This window comes from Cupressus sempervirens, chromosome 5, assembly GCF_028749045.1.
Source record: "Cupressus sempervirens isolate cs-2001-9-10 chromosome 5, ASM2874904v1, whole genome shotgun sequence".
Classification (NCBI taxonomy): domain Eukaryota; kingdom Viridiplantae; phylum Streptophyta; class Pinopsida; order Cupressales; family Cupressaceae; genus Cupressus; species Cupressus sempervirens.
Window position 1 is genome coordinate 724,962,809 of NC_143122.1, and position 20,111 is coordinate 724,982,919.

Genomic DNA, 20,111 nt, shown 5'->3' on the forward strand with positions numbered 1-20,111 from the left:
GGCAAAACAAAAAGAGGTGATTGGCCCATGTGGCCTAGTTGGCTTATGGGACTAGGTTGACTCATTGACCCTACTAATTCATGAACCAAAAATGGAGGTAATCAATTTTGTTGTGCGATCCGATCTTCATGATCAATCTGGACCTACCCAGAATGAATGCAAAATGAAGAGGAACACTCCACTATCTCAATCAATCCATCTACCTAGTCAGAACATCGATGGAACCATTTTTCTATCCTCTCAAAACATCTTTTTCAACAAAGATTAGATTTTCTTCAGGATCCCCATGATTGTTCTCTGCAAGACTTAATGGCAGGTAGTTGCGAAGTCACTTCAGCTGGAAAAGATCTTAGTTATGCCTAAACTATAAAGACAGATTTTGTAGATTTTGTTAAATAGGACCTTTTGTCTGACTTTTCTCTACTGTTGCTCTACAATTCTAGTGTAAATTCCCTTGTGCCTCTGAACTGTATGATTCTCTACTTATCTCTTTTAGCCATTGGTATGAAAGTACAAGAACTCTTTGCCTTCGCCATTATTTCATGAAAATCTGTAATCTGCATGACTGTATCTCTGCTGGCCTATGAATGATATATAAGTAAATCTCTTCCTTATGTCATTCATCTTGGTTTTTTGATTTGTATGTGGTTATTTGATCAAAGAAAGTCTAGATGTGTATATCCTTAGTTTCATTCTAGTTCAGTAGTGCATGTATGGGCAGGGATTGGTCCAAACACTCTATTTTGGTGCATCACCTCTTTAGATTAGACTAGGTAGATTTTCTTTGATGCTCCCCTTCTCCTTTTTCCTCTCCAAGAGTAGTTAGGTGTACCCTGATAGTAAGAGGAAGCCGGCCTTCTTTGGAGACTCAGCCTCACAGTTCAAGTCCCACAGCTTGGAGGTTGTTTCCATTGTTTCACTAGGTTTTCCTTGCGCATAGGCCTTGGACAAGGGTGCAAACCTAAGTGACAACAGATACCAAAGAGTTTGATGCAGCAATAGCAAAACTGATGGAGGAAAACAAAATTCAAGCAGAGGAGATAAGATCTCTCAAGATGGAACATGAATCACAGGCCATAATGATATGTGAAATCACTGAACAAAAGAAAAGAGCAGTTGAAGATAAAGTCATGATGGAAAATGATAAAAGAAATCTTGCAAATAGACTTCAAGAAAAATGTATTGAATTGAAAAGGATCTGAAACATCCAGATGGATACACTTGCCCAAATGATGAACCTTTATCATGAACTCAATGTGAAAGATATTGAGATCTCTACTTTGAAGATGCAGAATGAAAAAATGCAGAATGAATTGAACAGAGAAAAAGAGGTGGCAGAGAATCTCAACAAGTCAAGTGAAGCCATCAAATATTTTGAACAATTGCTGAAATCTCCAAAATCTGCCCATGATACATCAGGACTAGGATACAATAGCACTGAAGTTGGAGAATCATCAAAGAGTGCTAAACAAAGAAGTGACAAAGGCAAGAATTCAAAACCCACTTGTCATTACTATAATAAGAAGGGGCATACAACTAATCTGTGTAGGAGTAGAAGATTCATTCAATCAAACACATCCAAGAGTAAGAGTTTCTGTCACAAGTGCAACATGCAAGGACATATGACACAAGATTGCAGATCCAATGTTACAAGGACTTAGAGATTTGATGGACATTGTTATAATTGCAAAAAGTATGGACATAGGGCATTTGAATCTAGATCAAAACCTATGTGGACATCAAATCAACTAGCAAAAACAAAAGGGAATGAAAGTCATTATCATTGGGATTACAACACTAGGTACAGTTGCCACTATTGTGAAGAATATGGACATTTACCACAGAACTGCATGAGAACGCATTTCAGAGGGAACTACAAAAGATGGTTGAGTCAAGCTACATGTTTCAGTTGCTTAAAAAGTGGTCATATCAGCAGAAACTGTCCTACAAGATCAAAGGCACCCAAGATAGAAGAAAACAAAGGAAAAGAAAAGATTGATGTTGAGAAGATAAGGGAGCAAATGAATAAGACTTGGAAAAAGAAAGATGAGTCCAACACATCAAGTGAAGGGATCACTTCACCCAATGGGTCAAGTGATCACACTTCATCAAACTAAGCACGAGAAGAATACATGACTGATATACAAAGCTATATCACACATTATTCCCAAGACAAAGAAACTAAGCAAAGTATAAATCTACATGAAACAAGATGTCAAGACAAAAACTAAATGCTGTTGCCAAGCTATCTTTGGATGCCAAGTTAAAACTCCAACAGATGCCGAGCTCCTAACAGTGACCGAGTTGATAACTGATGCCCAGTTGGATAACTCTAATGGAAGCTGAGTAAAGTGGAAATCTAGTGGATGCCGAGTTAGGTTAAAATCTCTTCAGAAGCCGAGTTGGTAGTTGAGCATTTAATGCAATGGAAATAGGGTATATTATCATGATTTCAATCAATTTTACTCATAGCTGAGTGACTTCATAGCAAGAATCCAATGTTTCAAGTAGATTGCAACCTCATGTAACACATTTTTCATCGATCTTAAGGTATTTTCATTTGTGCCGAGCTACGTAGTTTCGTATGCTTTTGTTTTGAAAACCATAGTTTGGATAAATGGCTTCAGGTTTGAAGAAAACCAAGGATAAAGAAACGTTTGAAGTTTAGTTAGTTTCAAATGAGTTCAAGCAACCTGATTTCCATCCTATACCCGAAGTTGGGCCTACAAAAATGACCCAACTGACGCTCTCTCCCAAATTTCCCCAAAAGTTGTAATGGTCCAAGACGTGAGGAAATGCTACAATTGTAAGATAGGAGCCCTAGGAGACATGGAAATAAGACAAGCTTATGAGAAACTATGTGTAGATGGAGTCTTGAAAGATGAATTCAAAATCGTTGAAAGAAAGGGTTTGACCTTAGTTTTAAGTTTTCCCACTGTATTCAAAATAGAATGGATTAGAATTGTGTTGAGCAAAATTCATGATGGAAATTTGTGGTTAGAAGATATTCCCATCAAATTGACCAAAGAAATCATACATAGAGTAATAGGGTACCCTACCCTAGATCGGTACAAAACCCTAAGAAGTGAATCAAAGGAGGTTATTGAAAAGAACACTGGTGCCCAGTGGAACAAAAGAGGAATGACAATTCACACCATACATGATCCTCTAGTTGAATTTGCTGTCATAGTCATCGCCCACAAGTTTTACCAATCCAATAGACTCAACAGTGTACAATGTATTGTAGTAGATGTAGGATACAAATTGGTGAAAAAGGATCATACCTATGATCTTGCAGAACTGCAACTACAATAGATCAATGAAAACCTAGGTGCCATAAGAAGAACAAAGGGTACTCAATGCAAATTTGGAGCAATTCTAGTTTGCATATTCTTTTATGTTAAGAATGAGTTTCCTTCTTTTGGAAAAGTGGCATGGAGGAATGATAGATGAATCATTTCTCAAATTAATTAATATATAGAGCAAATGGGATAAAATTTTGATACTTTGATGACAAGCTATTTTGAGGATTTCAAGAAATCCATGAAGCAAAGATCAAGGATACCAGTTTCCTTAGTGGAAAAACATAATAATGATATATGTTTCTTAGTTGACATTGATTTTACCTATATTCAAGCAGTAATACCAAGAGTGAGATGGCTAAGGCCATTTGGAGATGAAATTAATATTGATGAGGCATCTGCAACAATAACTGCATTATTGGCAGAAGAAACCGATAAAAGTGCTCCACATTTTGGCACTTATGATGTGGTAAGATCAAAGATAAACATGGAATTAGAGATTGCTTCCACATTGAAGAAGAAAGACAAATTATTAAATAAAATTAAGAAAAAATTTGGTAAAGAAATCGAGGCTAAAGCAGAAGAAGAAGATGAAAGTGATGATGAGGATGAGCAAGAATAGGGGCCAATGGAATTAACCCAAGGTCTTGGAGAAGACAAGGAGGAAGGTTCCAAGGAAGAAGAAGCCAAGGAAGCACCAACTAAAGCTAAGCCAAAGAAGAGAAAGGCAACAGAATAGCCTTCAAGTAAGCCCAAATGAAAAAAAGCTGTCGCGCCATCACCTCAAAAGCCTACAACATGTGCAACAACAAGGGCCTCCACTCAAAAGGCCAAAGAAAAAGTTACAAAGAAGGAGAAAATCAAGGAAATACAAGAAGAGCCGAGGAAAAGAAGAAGATATGTGGCTCAACCTGATACTGATGAAGAAGACCAATCAGAAAAGGTAAACCATTCTTTAGTTGATACCTTATTTAAAAAGATTGGAAATGGTGACTTAAGTAATTTAAATAAAGTTGATTTCAATAAATTTACTAAAGAAGAATAGAATAGAATAGAACAAACAATCTATGGAATGATGGTACAGTTCAAGTACACTCCACTTGAATTAGATGGACAATTGCCAAAAGAACTGTCAAAAATTGTAGAAGACAGATGGCATTTTTGCTTGAAAATGGAGAAGGAGATGAGAGAATCAACCCTAGCAAGTGTATTGCCAGATTTGACTAAGGAACAATTAAAGAATGCAGTCAAAAGGTATAATAATAGGTTTACACCTAAATACAGGGCATTCTTCATACTCCAAAACAAGATAGAAGAAATTGCTCAAAGAACAATGAAATTATGGAAGAATTTGCACAAAAAGATTGAAGATCTTCTTGAAGAAGAATACAAGGAAGAAGCTGTTGTTTCTATAGAAGAGATGAGAAAAAGAAGAGAAGAGAAGACAATAGTAGAAAAAGGAGAAGAAGAGAACAAAGTAGAAGAAGAAAAGAAGGAAGAAGAAGAGAAGAAGGAAGAAGAAAAGAAAAATGGAGAGGAGGAAGAAACACAAAAACAAGATATAATGGCAACAGCTAAGCAAGAGCAGCAACCAGATCAGAGTGTGCAAGACACACAATTGCCACCCCTTAGCCCTCCTTAAGCATCCATCTAACTTGCAAACACTGCAAAAATTGTTGATGTTACTAATACTTTTGGTCATAATATCAATCCATTAACTACAGAAGATCTTAAAAGAATTCTTGACCAATCTACACAAAAAGCTATATTAAGTGCAGATCCAGTATTGGTTAGTATGGATGAATTGCAAAAACTAGTAGAAAGTACAGTCAAAGATAAGGTGAATCCACAAGAACCACCTTTTATCATCTCTACAACTACTAGTAGTCAACTTCAAATGCCATCAAGCATAGTTGATGCTACAAAACATAAGCCAAGTGCAATTATAGAAAAAGAAACAAGACAGACTATTACATCTGATCCTACAACAGAAACACAAGGTGCACCTCCACAAATTACAATAATTGATCATGGTAGATAGTAGGAGGAGGAAATAGTGGAAACCCCTAAAGAGCAGGAGGAAATACAAACATTAATAAATTTTCCTACCTCAGGAACTCCTTCACACCAACCATTGCAGATATCTATACCAACATCAAGTACTACTAGAGTTGCAAGGGTACTTCACTATGGAGACCCTGAATTAGATGAGGAGATAGTCATACCAGGTTATGACTCAAAAACTATAACCATTGACCAAATCAATGAGGTACAGGAAGCACTGAATAGGAGGAAAAGGTAGGAGATATTGAGGAAGGAGTATAAACAAAAGCAAACACTATATGAGATTAAGGACATCTTTATGGATGCCTTCAGTCTGCAATCACTAGATGAGTCAAAGCATATCATGGAGGAATTAACATATATTGTTGACCAGGTGACAAATGAAGACCTAGAAAAAAATGCAAAACTTATGGAATGGTCAGAAAGAAAATTTCAAGGGAAAGTGAATGAGAAAATATCAAGTCAAATTGCACTTTCATAGGTTAAATTGGCAAAACTTATTGACAAAGTGAAAAAGGTACTTGTAAATATATTTTCATTGTACAAAAAGTTGTGTGATTTTTCATACTTCACACAAGAAACAAGCCAAAAGATACTGAGCTTGGAAATAAATTTAAACATTTCAAGCATGCAACTACCTAATGATCCAGCTCAGAGTGAGAAGCATTTTGCTCAATCGCTTCACACTCACAAAGAAATAGCTATATTAACAGTAGATGAGGCCAATATCAAAGCCAAATTAATACAACTCTAGTCCTCCATTACCCCACATTTAGAGATACTTCATAAAGAGCAAGTATATGCTGAAATTGTTCTCAAGAAAGACCCAAATCTTTCTACATCAGATGGACTTATTCATCTTTCTGCTGAGACTACCATCCAGCATAAGTCACTGAAAATTGATTTGAACAATTCGGATGCAGCTCTAAGAATGATTATGGAGGTAAACAACACATTTTTGGCTAAATATGGTCTTAACCCTTAAACATTCTTTGACATAAGTGTCAAAAAGGGGGAGAAAAGAGATATAATAGGGGGAGATACAAATATGGAATGGGGGAGAAAAGATAAGAGGAGGAGTATCATATACAGACAAGGAACAATCAACTTAGGGGGAGTTACAACATTTTTGAGGTATATACTGTAAACTACAAATTTTGATCAAGTTTTCTTTAAAACTTTGTATATACCAAACAGTTTAGTTAATGTACTCATAAGGTCAGTTAAGTGTTTTTGTCACTCATGTCAAAGGGGGAGATTGTTACCCTCATAATGGTTTTTGACACTGGAGTGCCAACACACTTAATCACATTCTACATTGAAGCCAAGTACACCATGTAAGCTGAGCCACAACATGACCCAAGTTAGGAAGGTATTCAGGTGCCAAGCAACTTTTAGATGCCGAGTGAAGATCAGGTGCCGAGTGAAGATTAGGTGCCGAGTAAAGTTCAAGTGCCGAGTGAAGAATAGATGCCGAGTGTTAATAGGTGCCGAGTAGCATAAAGTGCTGAGTGATATAGTTTTATCTAGGTGCTGAGTTATCCAAGAAATAGCATGTGCCGAGCATCAAGAATGCTTCAGGAGCCGAGTAACTCAGGATATCAGCATAAGAATTTGTACTTGCACAAATTATGATGTAAACCATTTTTATAGCCGACATAAGATAAATCTTGAAGGATTTAATGATAAGATCAAATCTTTTATCCTTCCTATGCAATCTACATGCAGCCAATAATAAAATTGAGAAAGGCATGCAACCAATAGAAAAAGTGAAAACAATAAGCAGAAAATGAAGATTGAATATGGATCGTAGATCCATACCTAACCCAAAATCCTCAAATGTCTTTATAAGGAAGACAAATTTTCATTTGTAAATATATGAGTAGACATACAAGGGTGCATAAGGAAATCTATTTTCATAAGCGAAGGTTATCAGATCATGAAGGATCAAGATCAGACAAAGCGGAACAGGTGTCTGCATTCAGCAATCAAGGATTGTAAACTATCAGGTTCATTTTACCTAATACTTTCTAGCCATTGTATTAGAATGAAAGTCCTATGGTGATAGGTTAGCTTAACAGCTATTTTGTAGATCCTCTAAATAGGTGATTAAATCCTTTAATAGGGTGACACTTCATGTTAAGTGTTTGTAAATCCTCTAACCAGGTCACTATTGATACAGTGTAAAGCCTTTAACAGGGCAGACCATCAGAAGTGGTTAAACAATATTGCTGCAGTAATTTTTGTGGGTATCATCCCCACCCCAGTTTTACCTTCTTATTCCTGGAGGGTTTCTGGGTTACCAAATTCTAGTGTTATGTGTTATTGATGCATGTGTTTAGTTTCATGTTTACTTAATGTATTTACATGCATGCAATTCACTTCCACTTAAAATTTTTATTGGTTAAAGTGTGGTACTTCTGATTCACCCCCCCCCCCCCCCCCTCCCTCATAAGTACTCTTTCCATATTTGAATATTCCAATAGTTTGAGCCTTTATTAAATAGGCAATTTATGCTGCCCATGAAGGTTTTAGATAATGAAACTTAATACCTAAGGCCGATAGACCTAACAATACATATAGAGTTGGCCGAATACATCTTTGACAATTACTTTAGATATTTTGGGTAGCCCAACTTTGGAAGGCCATAACTCTCAAAGCATTGCTCCAATTGGCTATTATAACCACTTTTTGGAAACACTAGCTCTTGATCTGTAGGCTTAGAATTGCATTAGTGCCCTTTCGTCGAGTTTTCAGACCTCATCTAGGCACTCTAAGGGTTCCAACAGTGAGCCTCGATATTTTTCTGCTTATTTTTACACCAAAAATATGCAATAACTTCTCTGATACTTAAGCTAGAGGAATAAGATTTTTATGGTAGGCTTATTATTCTAAAATGAACATTCTTGTAGAAAATGAGAACATTCCGTGCTCATATGAAAAGCTTATTAAAATAGCAAGTTCCCATAAATAGTAACCACCTTGTCTACTAGTCCTTATTAAAATAGAAAAGACTGAAAAGAAAATATTTTTGGGTGATGCAAGATTGCTCTGACACTTAGGATGCTCCTGCATCAATGACCCCCTTAGACCCATATGATCAATTACAATATGTTCCTACAGGTCCTAGGACTCCTAGGGACACATGTCATGATGAAATGTGTCGAAGGGGGTCATATGTTAGCCTAAAACCCCATTAGACCCATATGATTGATTACCATATGTCCCTAGCGGTCATAGGACCCCTAGGGACACATGTCATGATGAAATAGGTCAAAGAGGTTTGTATGTTAGTATATAACTCCATTCAACCCATATGATTTATTACCATATGTCCCTAGGGCCCTAAGACCCCTAGGGACACATATCATGATGAAATGTGTCAAATAGGGTTATAGGCTAACCTACAATCCCATTCGATCCATATGATTGATTACCATATGTCCTTAGGGGTCCTAGGACCCCTAGGGACATGTCACAATGAAATGGGTTGAAGAGGGTGATGATGTATTGATAAAAGGTGAAATCATAGTGTTAAAAAATGAATATGTTCAGTTGGAAAATGAGAATGTACCAATTGATAATGACAATGTCAGTATTAAAAAATTGGAGAATGAAAATTTACTAGTTCATAATACGAATGCCATGGTTGATAATGTCAAAAATGAAAATGCATAGGAACATTACATATCTCTTACTCATAACTAAAATAAAGCTCCTAAAACACAAAAATGGTTAATTGAAATTGATGAAATGATTATTAGTAATTTGGAAGGAAAAAAATCACAAATAACCATTTGGTCATGGGCTTAAGACTTTATAAGTTATTTTTCGAAAACAAGACAGTCGTGGAGCAATGTCAACTTTTTATGCACTTATTAAAGATGCAAAAGATGTTATCTATTCTTTCCAAATTTAAGATTCATGTTAGTAAAAAAATGAAAAGAAATGCCATTATTGTGAAGAATCTATTCAATTCTCTCAATAGCATTGGAAAAAATGGTAGGGAGAAGGATGAGAGAGTTTCTCAAAGGGTTATTACAAACTCTTTGGTAAGTCATCATTTGTAAAGGGTAGATATATGAGACAAACATTTATTGACTTGAACCTAAATTGTACTATTCTGAGAAGAACACTTACTAGATGAGAGAGAATTGATGATCCTCTTCAAAATGATACATGAGCTTTTTATGAGAGACTTCCACATTTTGATAAGAAACTAATTGATGATGTGAAGCAAAAAAATGCATAGTTTTGGCACTCTAGCTCAACAATATCACCCAATGTTAAAGATGTCTTGAAGTTGGGAATTCATAGTAGAGACCACATGCCACATCCTAAACATTATTTGGAGGTAAGTAAAACTATGTTTTTCAAACAATTTAGAGACACTCATCCAAGATTGCATATATCAGGATTTTGAATTCTTGAAGCCATTTTATTGTGTGCCATTTAAGATTTGAAATACATATTGCAAATATCACATGGAGTTTTCTATTCACCATAAACTATTATGCTCCATACATTCTACTTTTCATAGTAATGATATGTTGGAGAATTGTGGTGCTAGTGAGCTTCCAAAATCATGAAGAGACTTCCTAGATCAATTTTTATGTCATAGAGGTGATGGTTGTTTCTTTTATAGAAATACCATCTTAAATGAGAAGTGTTAAAAATGTGGTGGCTTATCCAAGTTTGTCACATGTTTCCATGAGGGGTGTGAATAAGATCTTGGGAGGAAAATAGTAAAAAAAAAATTAAACAGTGAAATACACATTGAAGAGTGGAGGTGACGGCTTTAGATGTGAATTGGTTGCAAAAGAAATCAATATAGCTAGTTTCACTTCAAATTTTAAGACAAATATTTTCTACCAGTATGCAAGGGATAGTCATAGATCTTAGTGGCTGGATCAACAATATAGAATTTGTGAGGAGACTTTCCCCATTGGCACGATTATAGAAATTATTGACTTCGCATAAAACTACACATTGCAACCCCAAAATGAGACACAATCTCATTTTTACATCTCTATTTAGATTGTTATTTTTGGCCATATAACATATAGACATGCCCCTTATAGTGTAGAAGATAATCAGAAGATTACTAGAGAGTACCATTTCTATATGAGTGATGATAGATCTCACTCTCATGAGTTTGCGAAACATTTTTTCGAGAATTATTTTGATTTCTTAGAGGAGCATGACATTTCTCTAGATAGACATATCATTCAATTAGATAATTGCATAGGCCAATTCAAGAATTCTTAGATTTTTTATTAGTTATGTAGGATGCACGTAGAGAGGGGGGTGCCTCATATTTGAAGTTTTTTTGAGTTTTTCCATGAGAAATGGGGACACGATGGAGCAGGGGCATGTGTGAAGAGAGCTCTAGTTAAGGAGAAACTGAAGATTTTAGGAGAAAAGCTTCTTGATACTCATAGCATTTTTGCTTAGTGTAGCTCAACATTATCATAGGGGGGAATCTTGATTTAAAAATACATAGGTTCTTTTGGTTTGTTGAGGAAGGTTCAATAGGTGATAGATTAGATTGTGCTACTATTAGAGATTCATAAAAAATGCATTCATTTTGGAGCTCTGATTCTAGTACATTGACCATTTGGACAAAACAACTAGCTTTGTTTTGTCTTATTTGTTTTCAATATGATTGGGATCACTGTGATCCAAGTAAGTGTGTGGACACATCAGCTCCACATTATCTTACCCCATTGTCTTTCATACCCTCTATCAAAAATGATGAAATGGAAAGTTCAGTTGAGCATAACCATGTATCATATCTTCTTTAGCCAAGACATGTCTTTGCATTGGTTGCACCACAAGGGAATGATGAGAAATCAAATTATTGGTTAGCACATTGTGTAAGAGGTAAACAAAATCTTGCACAACCAATTATAGATGATGATGGATTCACATATCTTACTGGTTCAATTATTGTTGCTGGAACATGACTGTGGACATACATGCTTAGAAGGAATGTAATTCTTGCATTTGAAGACTATCAAAAGCACAAAACAATTCTCATATATTCACATCTTATTATAGTAGAAAATGTGAAGTTGTTGAACCATCAAGGAAGACCAAATGTAAAAGAGTATTTTACTATTAGTAATGTTGATTGTGAAGCCCTATTGGAGATTGTAAAGCAGAGAGAGGACCCGACATAAACACTCAACTAGGTATATTTACTTCTTATATTATTTTGTTCATAATGATTTGGTGAACTAATGATTATCTTATTTAATACAATTATTTACAAATATTTTTTTACAATATTAGAATGGAGGGACATCATGAAGAGTAGCCGTGCATGAAGATAAAAACTAAATAAGGAGCAAAATGAAGAAAAAATCTATTCTTTTTTTATACTACAATTTTTGACACTTGTATATTGATGTAATAATGATGAAACATTGGAGATATTGTAAATATAAACTTGTTGATTTAATGTAAGAAACAAGGATATTTTTACTTAATGTAATTAATGTGAAGGGACCTTAAAAATGATTATTTTCCTTATACTAACACCAAAATTGAATTGTGCCCAATGCCAAAAACTTGAGGGAGCTAAAAAATATTGTTTTTACTTAATACTAACTCTAGTGACACCTTTGTTCCAACCACAGAGAGCCTGCAACATTTGTGGGCACCCTATCAGGATTAAAGCATAGACAAAAAATTACAATTGCATGCAAATTTTAAAAATATCAAAAAATAATAGATCACATAGAAAAGAACACAAGATACCAAGATTTAACATAGTTCACCCAAACCCTAGGCTATGGCCACCAAACAACAAGTCCAATATTTTATGATCCGATGATTACAACCTTATTACAATCCATAATCTCTTATAGCTCAATACTACTGCAAGCCCTTACAACTCAATACAACTGCAAGCCAAATTTTGCATCACCTTGTTGAAACATACCTAACCCTAAACCCTTTTATACAAGTATTAAACTATTTAGGGTTATAATTAAATAATTATATGTCAACCCAAAATCCTGACAAAATAAGGCCAAACCCTGTCGAGAAATTATGAAGTATGTATAGTACTTCCTTGATCAGTCACCCTAATCTAACAATCTCCCACTTGGGGACTAATCAGGCTCCACACTAAACAAAAATCTCCCACTTGGAGATTGATCTTGTAGCTATGCCACTACTCCATGAGGCTTCCATTGAATTAAACCACCCTGGACACTGCTACGCTTTTATTCCTGGTCAGTCTAGAAGACCAACTAAAGCTAAAGAGGAATTTAGCTTCTCCCTTGTCACTACCATTGTAAATGTGTCCATGAGATTGTCATTCATATCTATCTTGCTTAGCTTTAACTATCCATCATCAGAAATAGATCAAATGAAATGGTACCACAACTGTATGTGTTTTGTCTTTGAATGCAAAGTCAAATTCTTCACAAGATGAATGACACTTTGACTATATGTAAATAAATAATTATCATTTTGAGGATGTCCCAATTCTTCTAAGAGGAACTAAACTCATATAATCTCCTTAGCTACCTTTTTAGTAGCAACATACTCTGCCTCTATAGTGGGTAAAGCATTTACCTTCTGTAACCTAGAAACCCAAGTCACGATTGCCCCACCAACAGTAAATACATAACCTATAGTAATCTACCTAGTATCAATATCCCTAACCAAATCTAAGTCAACATAGCCCTATAAATTAGTAGTAGAGTCCTCAAAGTGTAAACACTTATTGGATGTTCCTCTCAAATATCTGAGAATCCATTCGACTACATTCCAATGCTCAATTCTTGGATGACTCATATACCTGCTAACAAATCCCACTGCATGTGCAATATTTGGCCTAGTATATACCATAACATACATCAAGCTTCCTATAGCTAAAGCATAGGGTACCTTGGACATCGTATCCTCCTCTTCTTGTGTCTTGGGACACATCTCCTTAGTCAAAATCTAATGACTAGGTAAAGGTGTGTTGACAGCTCTAACATTCTCCATAGAAAAATGTTGCAACATCTTCTCAACATAATTAGCCCGAGATAGCATCAATGTCCCATTCTTCATATCTTAGCAAATCTTCATATCAAAGATTTTTTTTTCTACCCTCAAATCCTTCATAGAAAATGCATGTGCTAACTAGCATTTCAACCATTTAATATGATCCATGTTAGACCTAGATACAAGCATACCATCAACATATAAACATAGAATAATGAAGCTATCATCATCCAACCTCTTAAATAAAACACAATGATCTGAATGACACCTACTATATCCATGCTCATGCATAAACCTATCAAATTTCAGATACCATTGTTGAGTTGCTTATTTCAAGCCATATAAACTTTTCTTCAATTTGCACACTAAGTTCTCCTTACCTTTGACCTCAAATCCCTGTTGCTGAGCCATATATATCTCTTCATCAAAATCATGATGAAAAAAGGTTGTTTTCACATCAAGCTACTCCAAATTCAAATAATTAGTAGCCACAATACTTAAAATAGTATCGATAGAAGTCATTTTAGCAACATGAGAAAAAATCTCATCAAAATAAATGCTTTTTTTTCTGTGCAAATCTTTTTACAACAAACTTGGCTTTAAATATTTTCTTACCTCATTCCTCTTCTTTTAACTTGTAAACCCATTTATTCTGTAAAGCCCTTTCACTAGCAAGTAACTTCCATAAATCTTTATGTCTTATTTTTCAGCAAAGAGTCCATTTCATCATTTATTGTAGACTCCTACTGAATCTTAGTATCCACCTATATAGCTTGATTATAACAATTAGGTTCACCAACATCAGTAAGTAATATAGAATACGAAGAGGGAGAAAATATTTCTAGAGGTCTACTCATCCTTGTTGATTTTCTAACATTCACTGATGTGTGTGGTATTTTTTGTTGCTATTGTTGCACATTATCAGGAATTGTTGGAACATCATGTTTTGGAGTATCATCTAGCATTACATAATCATCTTCTTTCTTCTCATATTGCTGCAATAGATCTTTGTACAACACTTTCTCATTGAATATGAAATCCCTAATTCTTACAATTTTATGATTTTCAAAATCTCAAAGCCTATAACTAAATTCATTAATGCCATATCAAAAAAATACACATTTCTTTGACTTAGCTTCCAACTTGGTTCTATTTTTAGGATCTATATGAGAAAATTCTTCACAACCAAAGGTTTTGAAAAAATAATAACTCACCTTCTTACCAGTCCATGCTTCCACTGGAATACCATAACCAAAAGGAGTAGAGAGACATCTATTAATCAAATACACATCAGTATTGAAAAGCTCTTCGCACATGTGTAAGGGCAATCCAACATGCAACTTCATGCTCCATTATAGTCATGTTCCTGCATCTAGCCACTCCATTTTTCTATGGAGTCCTTGGAATAGTTTTCTATCTATGATATCATTAGTGGAGCAATAATTTTCAAATTCATGACTACAATACTCACCACCATTATCAGGTCTGAGACATTTTAATTTCTTACTAGTCTCATTTTCAACCAAGCATTTCTAATTTTTAGAAGTTTGAAATACATTAGATTTATATCTAAGGAAATAAACCACTATTTTTTTAGTTGCATCATCAATAAATGTAACATAATAATGAGAGCCTCCAAGGGAAGATACCTAAGCTGGTCCCCATACATTGGTATGCAAAAGCTCTAATTTCTCCTTTTTATTTTACTTCCCAGTCTTCACAATACTCACTCTCTTTTATTTTCCATACACACAACTTTCATAGAAATGCATATTAACACATTTTAGACCTGGTAAAACTTTCATTTAGTGAAGTAATTTCATACCTTTCTCATGTTGCTACAACAGATCTTTGTATAACACTTTCTCATTGAATATGACATCCCTACTTCTTACAATTTTCTAATTCGAAAAATCTCAAAGCTTATAACCAAATTCTTTAATGCCATATCCAAAAAATAAACATTTATTTGACTTAGCTTCTAGCTTGGTTCTATTTTCAGAATCTATGTGAGCAAATGCTTCACAACCTAAAGTTTTGAGAAAAGAATAACTCACCTTCTTACTAGTCCATGCTTCTTCTAGAATACCACAACCCAAAGGAGTAGAGGGACCTCAATTAATCAAATATACAATAGTATTAATAGCCTTCAGTCACAGGTGTAAGGCCAACCCAACATGCAACCTCATGCTCCTTGCATGCTCCATTATAGTCCTATCCATGAGTTCAACCACTCCATTTTTCTATGGAGTCCTTGGAATAGTTTTCTATCTATAAATACCATTAATGGAGAAATAATTTTCAAATTCATGACTACAATAGTCATCACCATTATCAGATTTGAGACATTTTAATTTCATACCAGTCTCATTTTCAACCAAGAATTTCCATTTTATAAAAGTTCAAAATACATCAAATTTTTGTCTAAGGAAATAAACCCATACTTTTCTAGTTGCATCATCAATAAATGTAACATAATAATGAGAGCCACCAAGGGAAGATACTTGAGCTGGTCCCCATACATCTATATGCATAAGCTCTAATTTCTCCTTTTTATTTTCCTTCCTAGTCTTCACAAAACTCACTCTCTTTTATTTTCCATATACACAACTTTCACAAAAATCCATATTAAGACATTTTAGACCTGGTAAGATTTTCTTGTAATGATGTACTTTCATACCTTTCTCACTCATGTGCCCAAGTCTTTTGTGCCACAACGCTATATCAGAATTTACAACAACTATTTGTTGTCCCTACTCAATTATAACAATTGTTCATGAACATTCATTTTTCTCTAAAACATTTAAAGTAGAAGGAACAATATGACCTATACAAAGATATAATGTGCCTACTTTCACACCTTTTTTACTACAAGGGAACTTTTTGAAACCTTTCAATTTTTGTCATTAAAAGTAACTAGACAACCCTCATCGGTGAGTTGCCTTCCTAAAATTAAATTTCTACTTAGCCTTGGAGCATGTCTTACCTCATGTAGTAGCTAATGATTACAATTCTACAACTTTATCTTAACTTTTCCCTTTCCAACAATCTGATAGGGTTCATTATCCCCCAAATAAACAAGTCCAAAATCCCCTTAGACATAATCAATGAAATAACCTCTATGAGGTGTAGCATGAAATGAAGCACTAGAATCTAAAACCTATGAATCATCAACACAATACCACAATACCAGCAATAATTTGGTCCTCTCAATTGAGACCTCCTCCCCTTTGAATTTCTCTTGATTTCGCATAATTTTTAGAATTACTTCCTCTCTCAATCATTCTGCCTCAACTTTGTGTGTTCAAAGCACTTCCTGATGTAGATCCACCTGAAGTTTCCTATGAGTTACCTCACTAAAAATAACACTGATCAAATCATCATATTTTTGGGTACTAGATCTAGAAATAGAATTACTCAGCCATTACCATGCCATTTCAACTTTTAGGCAAAGAACACAAAATCAAGAGAGCCCTAATTTCTTCATCAAAATTAATACCCACAAAAGATAACTGACTAGTAATAGTATTAAAGTCATTTAAATGATCCACAATAGATGCACCTTCTATCATTTTCATATTAAATAAAAGCTTCATGAGAAATACCTTGTTTGAAGCAGAGAGCTTTTCATATGATTTCTTTAGGGTTTTCATCAACTCTTCTATCATCTTTGCTTTTGTAATATTAAATGCCATCAATGGTGCCAGGTGTATATGAGCAATGTTAGTATGCTAATAGAAACCAGATTTAAATAAAGCTTCTACAAAATAATTTTTTTTTTATAAACTTCAAGATAGACTAAGATGAGCTCTCAATTGAGAATATGAGCCATTAATGGTCTCTCTCAATGAGAAGCTCTCTTGTTGAGTGGCTTTGTCTAAATAGATAGGATGTATGCTCAAGCTTATGCTTCAGAAAGGGCTTCAAATAGAGTTGGAATTTGGGTGTGAGTGTATGGTTTTGATGTAAAATGGCTTCTTAAAATAGCATTATGACTTTACTTGATGGATTTTGTTAAAATGGATTGGGAGAGGATTCCTTAATAGGCAAAAGGCTTGAGGGATCAAGGGCTAGGGTGCAAGGATGAGAAAAAGCTTATGGAAGGCTCAAATTGCATGAGAGGAGAGCACATGGATTGTGCTTCCTTACAGTCAATCAAAGAGTGACACATGTAACAGGGTGAGAGGATGGAGGAAAGGGGAAGGATGAGTCAACAAAAGAGGTTCAAGGGATAAAATCTTCATAAAGACCCTCATAATGGCTTTTAAGAGCAATGAAAGGGTTTGCAAGAGTCATTTATGGCCTAGTGGGCTTCATAAAGTTTTATGGTTGGGATATTTTGAGGGAGATGAGAGTAATTTTGACTTGGACTTGATTAGGAAGGTTTTAAGCTTGCTTAAGATTGTGCAATGATTAGAGGATGGATTAGGATGGCTTAGGATTAGCATAGGGATAGGCAAGTGGATGACATTTAATGAGGGTGGGTGAAGGAGGAGATATTTGTTAACTTTGGCTTAAGTTAGTAAGTCTCAACCCATGTTTAGGGAATGTGATAATGTTAGGAGGGGATTAGGATTAGCTTTAAAGACATCTTCTAGAAGAGTCTAGACTTTGGATGAGGATAAAGACTTTCTAGAGTAGTCTAGAACTTCCTAGGATGAGATTGAAGACTTTCTAGAAGAGTCTAGAACTTCTTAGGATGAGGATAAATTAGATTTTTAGAAAATAAATAAAGTTTTATTTATTTCAAGGGTTTGGGTTGAGGAGATATTTATTAAAACTTTTTAAATAAATATGAGGATTAATATTTAATCTTAATTAAATATTTTGAGTTGGGATTAGGGGTAGGAAATGATGGGATTAGCCTTTAACCAAAATTAAAGAAGGATTAGAAGATTTTGGAAGAGGTTAGTGGTCTTAAGGAAATTGGCCAAGTTTTGGGCAAAAAATAAAATTTTTATTTATTTTTGAGTTTTTTGCTCAATTTATTAATTAAATAATTAATAAATAACGAAATAATGTTTAAATAAGATTTAAACATTTTTGAGAGGGATTCCTTAATTAAATATTTTTAACTAAGATAAAGGGATTTAATGACATAAAAATAAATAAATAAATAAATTAATTAATTAATTAATAAATGATGATGTCATCAGAAATTTTTTCAGAAAATAAAAATAATTTATTTTCTAAAGGATTTAGGTGTCTACATTTTGCCCCTCTTTGATGTGATGTTGCAAGTGGCATGGCATGAAAGATAAGAAAATAAGATGCCCAAGGCTAGAGCAGAAGAGGAGAGAATGGACTGCGAGATGACCCCTCAAGAAGGCAGCGGGGAGAGAAAGTGAGGCTCGATAGCTTCTTGAAAAGTACAAGAATCTGAGATGAGCAAGGAGACTTAGATTGGCTTAAGAGAAGAGGTTTAGTTAGCTCAAACTCTCACTATGGGAGAATGATAAAGGGAGAATCAGAGGCACAAGAGGAAGCAAGCTAAAGATCTTAGGGATTGCAGAGGATGAAGGAGCAGAGTGCTATAAAAAGGAATCCAGGATAGGGAGATGGATAATGGGATGATAAAGCTGATGCAATAGGATTTCAAAGAGTCAGATTAACGGAAGATGGGTTTTAGAGATCCCTAGGACTAGGATTGTGGAGCTCAAAAGATGAGGCTTGGTGGATTGATTGGATTGGTGGATCCTTGAGACTAGGATTGTGGATCCTTAAAGCTAAAAGTGCTAATTGATTTAAAGAGATACTGATGCATAAGCTGGTGTAGGAGAGACATATGCTGGATATGGATGGGGATAATGGGGATGAAGGGAAACCATTGACACTTTTTTGAGTAGGGCGATACTTCAAAGAGAAGTACCACCATGTAGTTGAGCACTAGATTTGCTATAGGACTGTTGGTTAATTACCAAGGTTACTAAGAACATCAAAGCCTTTTCACCAACTGTCCAGAGGACTGACAGACTGACTCAAAATAAATACGCAAAGGATTGCCCTAGCTTCACACATGAATCTCAAAGGAAGTAGTGTGGAACCGACACTGGGTAACCCACAAGTAGAAAAAAAAAAAACAAAAAACCTTATCAAGACCTTATGCTCAGATTGCCCCATTCGCAGTATACCATGATATGAAAGATTGTGGCAACTTTGAGGAGGGAACAAGGAGATTTCTTGGAAAAGATACTTCAAGACCCAAAAGGGAAGATTCCAAATAAAAAAAAAGAGAAAATCCAAAAGAACCATTTGCCAATGAGATGGGTAGGATGAGGTACTAACGAACAAAGATCAGACATGTGGAAAGCTATATCCTACAAGGATCTATTAGAGAGCACCTAAGCTAATGGAATTTAGATGAGTGATGTGTTTGGCAAGCTGAACTAAGAAGGATAACACTTTGGTGTTAGGAGATCTGGCTAAAGGATGCATTGGAATAGCTAACCAAGGGTTGTGCAATGTGTGCAAGATGCTGATCAAGGAGAAACTGGTACAAAAGCTGGATAGATACAATGGTGCTAAGCTAAAGAGGATGTACAAGCTAACGAACCAAGATATGTTTACAAATGTACAAGGTTGTTCATGTTTTAGTTTTTGTGAGATGGAAATGTTCGTGAAGGGTGGGATGTCTGCAATAGTTGATAGGTGGATAGGTAGATGGTTTGCGAAAAGCTTAAGAAAAATGGGATTCTTTTTGAGCATGTGATAGGATACAAGCTAGGATACAAGATTTGGCAT